We start from the raw sequence: 8,133 nt of genomic DNA, 5'->3' as shown, positions 1-8,133 counted from the left end.
CCGCACACCCTCGACCTTCCTGGGCTGCCCCGGGCTCCAATCCTCAGAGGAGATCGGTGACCCCCCCTTCCAGCCCGCTCCGCCCACCGTCGAGAGGTGTGCTCCGGCTTTTGGGGCTGTGCTTAGGAATTCGGGGCTGTCCGGCGAAATCTGCTGGAGTGCGTTACCTGTCGGCCTTGTCGAAAGGCAGGCAGTCCTTGAAGACGGCGATAGTAATATTAAAACCGGCAGGGCAGCTGATAGATGCCCTAAGAAAAGCGGTGGAAGTCAACGCTTCCTTAGGAGTGCCATCCAAGACCTACAATTTCATGCTTTTTTAACCCCATGAAACACAGTCTCTCCAGTCGTGGATTTGAGATCTTACCCTCTCTATAGCTCAACCCAATTTCCGGGAGAACTTGGATTGAGCATTGGCAAATGTAAAGGGGTTTAAGAGTGAAAATCAGGATTTTTTTTTTTAATTCAGGCTGAGGATTTTGTTTTTAAGCAAGTAAAAACAATCACCTTCTAATATTTTTTTTTACTTGTGAACACTTTAAGGCACTATAAATAGCTGGAAATAGAAAAGTATACACTACGAACGAAGTTTCCTTAAAGGCCAGGTCCTCGGAAGATAGGCTTATGAATCTAAATAAAATAAGATTTTAGATGTCAGGGGTTTCCTCCTCTTAAAAGGAAATAAGGAAGGTGCAGGGTTTCTTAGCTGGCACTGTTGACGTTTGGAATGGACACTACCTTTCCGTGGGGGCTATCTTGGTGTTTGCACAATTTTAGCAGCATCTCTGACCTTTACCCTTTAGATGCCAGTGTCACCCTGCACCTCCCTCTCACATTGAATTTGATCTTGACAATCAAAAAAGATGTTTCCAGACATTGTCCAGTATACCCCAGGAGACAAATTTGCCCCCACTTCAGAGCCACTGCTTTAAAGTAATGCCAATACCATCCTTTGGCCTTTACTTCTCACTTGTATCCAGGCTACTGAAAATAGTCTGTTTTCTGGCTCCTCATCAAACTTTGAGATTCCATTTAAAGCTGTTGTCTGAATCCGTCAGACCCCAAGTGATATTTTTGCAGATATCACTTCACTGCAAGGTCTTGTGTGTGCAGACGTGCAAATCTGTGCTAATAGAATGGTAGTTTGTCTAGACTAATTACCAAAAGGTACCTATTCTAGGTATTAGTCTAGGGAGACTAATTGTAAAAGAGGTCCCTCTCCTTATTTATGCCTCTGAGACACAGCAGGTTAGAGAACTTGATCTGAACCTCAGACCCTCTTAGCAAGCAACTCTGCATCTGCACAATGTTTTCTGGTGATCCTCAGTCAGCATACTTACTCCAGTCTCAGATTTTTTAAGTAGGTTTCCAAAGAAACCAATTTCCATATCCATTGTACTACCTGAGATTGACCTTTGGCCATTTTATTTAAAATTGCAGTCTCTGTGGGAATAACACACAAATAGCATTAATAAAGCAGGTATTTGAGGGACACATTCACATTTAGGAGTACCAACTGTGTCATCCCTATGCTAGAAAAGGGCCATAAGTATAGCTTTCATTGATAGGAATTTAATTATTAGAGCATTAAATTTGATAAATGTTGTTGGAAAGAGTCAATGAATAAGAATCCATTAGCAGATATTCTAATGACAAGTAGAAAATAACTATCCTAACTGACAAAATCATCACAGATAAAATGCCCAAAATGATCTCATATAAGACTCTCAGGAGGTTTACTAGTTAAATTTAAGTACTTACTTTCAGAATTTAAATTCTAAGCAATTCAAGAAGTTAGTTTATACAGTATTGATTAATATGTTAATGTACTACAGAAACAAACTTCAAAATCTCAGAGGATTAATACAACAAAGGCTTATTTCTTACTCCCCCTAATGAGCAGCAACATTTGACAAGTTGGTCTCTCTTTCCATTTGAATCATATTCTTCATTTCCTGGATACCATTCTCTTTTATTTCTCCTTCTACTTCATTTTTAAGCTCTTTTCCCACCTTCTCCCCATTTACCAGATCTCTAAACGTTTCAGTACACCAGGGCTTAGTCCTCACACCTCTTCTTTAAGATGTGTGGCTTTAAATACCACCCATAGACTTTTGATTCAGAGAAGGCGCTGGCACCCCACTCCAGTACTCTTGCCTGGAAAATCCCGTGGACGGAGGAGCCTGGTGGGCTGCAGTCCATGGGGTCGCTAAGAATCAGACACGACTGAGCGACTTCACTTTCACTTTTCACTGGCATGCATTGGAGAAGGAAATGGCAACCCACTCCAGTGTTCTTGCCTGGAGAATCCCAGGGACGGGGGAGCCTGGTGGGCTGCCGTCTATGGGGTCGCACAGAGTCAGACACGACTAAAGCGACTTAGCAGCAGCAGCAGCAGACCTTTGATTTTCAGATTTATGTTACACAAGGCCTCATGCCTGAATGCCAGACTCATATATACAAGTGCTTATTTGATGTCGCCACTTGGATCTCTAATAGATTTCTCACATTTAATTTGGTTTGCACTTTCCCAAGATTTCTCCCTCTGTGTTAGCATGTAAGCATATGTCAACCTCATTTTACTAAGTACAATAACCATGAGCTTATCCTTTATTCCTCTTTCTCTCCCCCTGTAGTCTATCAACAAGATCTGATCATCAAAATCCAAACCTTCTCATCCATACAGTCATACCACCCAAAGCCAAACCACCATCGTCCCTCAACTGACTAAAACACTATCATCTTAAACAGTGCCTATTGTTGATTTTTGTACCCCCAAAGGCCATTTACTACAAGGCTCTCAACGCCTGCAGTGAAAAGACAGAGAATGTTGAGGGTCAGGACTAGGACTTAATAAGAGTAACAAAGCTCCAAAGAACATTAAATTCTTAAACAACACATATTTTCTATGCCAAGGTCAGGGACCTGGTTAGGAAATGGAACCATGACACAGGCAATGGGATTGATAAAACTAAAAATCCTAAGTCCTCAGACTCCTTGGGCTTCCCTGGTGGCTCAAATGGCAAAGAATCCACCTGCAGTGTGGGAAACCTGGGTTTGATCCCTGGGTTAGGAAGATCCCCTGGAGAAGGGCATGACAACCCAGTCCAGAATTCTTGCCTGCAGAACTCCATGGATGGAAGAGCCTGGCAGGCTACAGTCCATGGGGTTGCAAAGAGTCGGACGTGACTGAGCGATTAACACTAGCGATTAACCTCAGATTCCTTAATGACCAGCATTCCCTCATGTTTTGAAGACAAGGCTTTTCCTTAGCAAGACATAAATTTTCTCAGGATTTTCCCTCCACCTTCCTTCTTGGTACCTAGGCCCATACATAGGCTTAAGCAATAGCAAAACTAGGCCATAGTTGTATTGGGCCTGTTAAAGAAGGAAAGGGATGATATCTCACAGGAATTACAGAATCTCACAAGCATGTACCAGCTGAGACCACGCATGGCCCTGCAATATGAGGGTGCACAGTCAAGGAGGCAAAGTATAAGTTTATCAATCAAGAAACTACCAGCATACAGGATTTAACACCATTGTTAAGCTTTTGGGAGACAGACCAGCTTCTACATGGACCATACATTTACATTTCTCAAACCAAAGCTATGGCAGCTGTCTTTCCCTCCGAAGAGGTATAAAGTGACTAGACATCCTTCAGAACATCACACTTGTCCACTATATTGATAACATCATGCTAATTGGAGAAGAAAAGGAAAAAGTAATTATTCGTGGCAGGCCTTGGTAAGACAAAAGAGCTCCAGAAGGGAGAGAGAATCTCAGAAGTTTCAAGGACCCACCACATTAGTAAAATTTTAGGGTTCAGTATCTAGGGCTTTCCAAGACACCCAGTGAAAACAAATAATTACTTCTTGCACTTGCACTTCTCATCATGAAGAAGGAAGTAAACAGCCTAGGAGACCTCTTTAGATCATGAAAGTGAAAATGATAGTCACTCAGTCTTGTCTGACTCTTTGCAACCCCATGGACTGTAGCCCACCCAGCTCCTCTCTGCATGGAATTCTCCAGGCAGGAATACTGGAGTGGGTTGCCATTCCCTTCTTCAGGGCACCTTCCTGATCTAGGGATTGAACCTGGGTCTCATGCATTGCAGGAAGATCCTTTACCATCTGAGCCACTAGGGAAGCCCCTTTAGATCATAGAGACAGCATCTTCCACAACTGAGCATAAGCCAAGACTCTTTCTGCATGCCATGAAATACTGCCAGCTTTGAGTGTGGCCAGAGCAATGGAAATGACTTTGCAGTAGATCCCATGTGGTGCAAGCACCTCTGCCTCTCAGACCATACAACCTGACAGATCCTATGGTAATGGAAACACTAATGGTACAAAAGGATGCTGTTAGATTTATGGCAAATGCTCATGCAAGAATCACAATGCAGACCATCAGTCATCAGTTTTGGAACGAAGCCACGGCACCTGCAGCAGAAATTTATACTCTGCTAGGACATAAAGTGACCATGCAGGTGGAAGAGCCCATCCTGAGCTGATTTCTGTCAGATCCACCAAAGGCTATGGTTAAGAAATGCAAGAGGAAACAGAAAGTTGGCATGATGCCTGTGGGATCAAGAATAAGCAAGGCTGGACAGAACAGTGAACTATAAGAGCAGCTAGTCTAGATACCTGCACCAACCACCACTGTCTCACCAGCGCCTGTCCCTCAGGTCCCACTGGAAACCCAGTATCACTAGCTGCTGGGAGACAAAAAGTTTGGATTGGCTTAATAACGTGGTGTAAGACAAGAATGAGGGGAAATCCTCCCAGTGGGCAAAACTCCCAGTGACCAGTGACCTGGTCATCTACTTTCCTTGGAAAGAGAAGTTGCCTGAACAGAGCTTAGAAAACACACAGAATCATGGGCAATGGCAAATGGCTTGGCAAGCTAGTCAGGAACCTGGAAGAAGAAAGACTGGTCAATCAGGAACAAAGAGATCTGGGATAGACACATGAATGTGTTCATATGGGAATGAGAGCCAAGTGTGACAATTTTCATATCATATAGTAATGTTCCCTAAAAGGTGCTGCTAGAGGATAAATGTTATCCTACCAGGTAGACAACAAGATATTATAAAAGACTCCTATTAATCAATAATAAAAAGATAGCCCAATTAAGCTTCTCTGGTAACTCAGATGGTAAAGAATTCTCCTGCAATGTGGAAGACCCAGGTTCAATCCCTGAGCTGGGAAGATCCCCTAGAGAAGGGAATGGCAACCTTCTCCAGTATTCTTGCCTAGTTCCTCATAGGCAGAGGAACCAGGCAAGCTACAGTTCATGGGGTCACAAAGAGTTGGACACGACTGAGTGGCTAATAAATATATATCCCAATTAAAATGGGAGAAAAGACTGGAACAGAGACTTCATAAAAAAAAGATAAATGAATGTCCAGCAAGTACATGAAAAAGTGCTTAATGTCACTAGTTGTCAGGAAAGTACACATTAAATCAACACCAACAAAAAAATACTACTTCACCCCACTAAAAAAAACTAAAATTGAAAGGACATGACAATAATATAGAGCTAAAATTTGCATGCATTGCAGTGGGTGTGTAAATAGCACAACCACTTTGGAAAAATTGATAAGGAAGCTTTTTACTTAGATAAATATGTACCTGGCCTTTAACCACAAATCTCAATTCTAACTATTTATGCAAGGGACATGACAACACATTTCCACAAAAGGGATCACATATCAGTATTCATAGAAGCTCCAGTCACAGTTTCCCACAGCTGGAAATAACCCAAATATCAATAAGATTTGATAAGCAGGTAGTGATATATTTATACAATGGAATACTACACAGAAATAGAAAAGAATGAATATCTGATATCTTAATAACGTGGTCGAATCTGAAAACAAACAAAAATATGAAGCCAGACACCAAAAATATGCATTGTATAATTCCATTCAAATCAAGTTTGAAAAGAGATAAAGTTGATCTCTGGTGATAGAAATCAGAACGACCATTGCCTATGAGAGGACTGGAATGACTGGAGGCGGGGTGACAGTATTTTCTAGGGTAATGGAAATACTCTGTATTTTATTTGTGTACTTAGGATCCATGCATTTTAGTGTACATGAATTTTTACCTTAAAATAATTGAAAATAAAAAGTACAATTCAATGTCTTATATTATTTCTCTGATTTTGATTTCTGTCTCTCATTCTGCTCCTGTCCCATTGATCCCTTGTCATTCCTCATCTTTGTACTTGCTGTTCTGTCTGCCTGAAAACCATTTTTCTCCTAGAGAGCTACACTCTCTGAGCTTTGTATATCTATATGAGTTTTTGTTCCCTCATTTAATTTAGATCTATATTCAAATAGGGACCTCCAATCAAAGAAGCTCACCCTTGCTATCTTTTATAAAATAGATTACTTACTGTGATCACAGTCTATACTCATTTCCTCCTTCACTTTCTTTTCTTTCTTAACACTTATCACCATTTGTATATATTGTGAGAACAGAGACTTGCTTCTGTTGTTCCCTGCTAAATCGCAACCTGGTAAACAGTAGGCTCTCTGCAAATATTTGGTGAAGGGTTGTTACACTGAATATATTTTCAGTCTCACCATACTGAGAAATCCAGGGTATATTCTGTCAAAAGGGATATATTTTAGGTGAGTGCTCTGTCTGCACTGTAAATGAATCCTGAGATAACTTATTGGATTACTGGATTTCTCAGCAGGCTCCAAACAAGATTATTTGACTTCATTAGTGTTTTCTGGAAAGTTTGTGATAAGGAAAGCAAAGGAATCAAGTATCAAAACAGCTTTTACCCTCTCCTCGGGGAATTCTGACAATTTTCTGCAAGGGAAAGGGAAGAGTGTCAAGATGTCACTTTATACATAGATTATGGTACAGTCAAATGATTTAAAGAGCTACGGGATAAATTTAAAACAGAGGAGACCTTAGAGATCATTTAATAGAGACATCTAGCAGAACCTTCATGCTAGAGTTTATTATTTGATTACAACATCAAAGATCTTACAGTTAATTGCTAGTGTATCCAGCTATGTCATTAATAATCTGCTCACCCTCACATTAACATAAACTTGAATTGCTTGAATTTTTCATGAATTCACTCGATCAATGAATAAGATTGAAGGGAGTCTGGGCTTCCTGTGGGGCAGGGACAGCTCTTCTACTGAGAATGAAATTTGGATAAACACACCAGCAGGTTAATAACGTTGGAATAAGAAAATGAGGGAATTGCCTGATCATATTTTCTTTTATATTATTTATAACTTTGTCTTAAATGTCTATTATCCTTATTTCTTGGTATTACTTAGATATAGATTAATATACTAAGAGCAGTCATAATTTTGACCTGGTCATGTATTCTTACCTGCCTTATTTTCTTTTCAAAGAGCACATTTTCAGAGTAACATTTCTGTTTTAAAACAGTCATCTCACCATGATCATCTTTTGAAGATAGAAAGGTGTTTATAACTTACTATATTCTGTATTTTAGAATTTCCACATATCTCATCAAGAAGTTTCTGTCCGTTGCTGAGTTTGGTTCAGTTTTCAATAAAGGGGTTCCTGGAGTGGAAATGAGAAAGCAAAATTATCAACTCTTTCCCAAATCCAGAACTCCTGTTGTGTCTAGAATTATCTTCAGCTCTTGAAGTCATCAACCTGAGAGTTTAGCAACATCTCACTAGTCCCAATTAATTTTATCACAATTTACACTTAGGCTTTAATTTCCCTAAGCTCAGTTATGGCTTGTGTGGAGTCCTTAATCACATTTCTGCTTGTCACCACTGCTCTGCTGCAGATGGCCATGTCATGCGTGGCAAATGCAATTTTGTGATTCACCATTTTTTGACAAAAGTTGGCACATTGATCCCGCGGTTTCCCTGGGGGATTAGTTCCCAGACACTCCCCATCCCAGATACCAAAACCTATGAATGCTCAGTTCAGTTCAGTTCAGTCACTCAGTCCGACTCTTTGCGACCCCAAGGACTGCAGCACACCAGGCCTCCCTGTCCATCACCAACTCCTGGAGTCCACCCAAACCCATGTCCATTGAGTCGGTGATGCCATCCAGCCATCTCATCCTCTGTCATCCCCTTCTCCTCCTGCCTTCAATCTTTCCCAGCTTCAGGGTCTT

This window comes from Cervus canadensis, chromosome 4 (genome assembly GCF_019320065.1).
Source record: "Cervus canadensis isolate Bull #8, Minnesota chromosome 4, ASM1932006v1, whole genome shotgun sequence".
Taxonomy (NCBI): Eukaryota; Metazoa; Chordata; class Mammalia; order Artiodactyla; family Cervidae; genus Cervus; species Cervus canadensis.
This window is presented reverse-complemented; position numbering follows the sequence as displayed.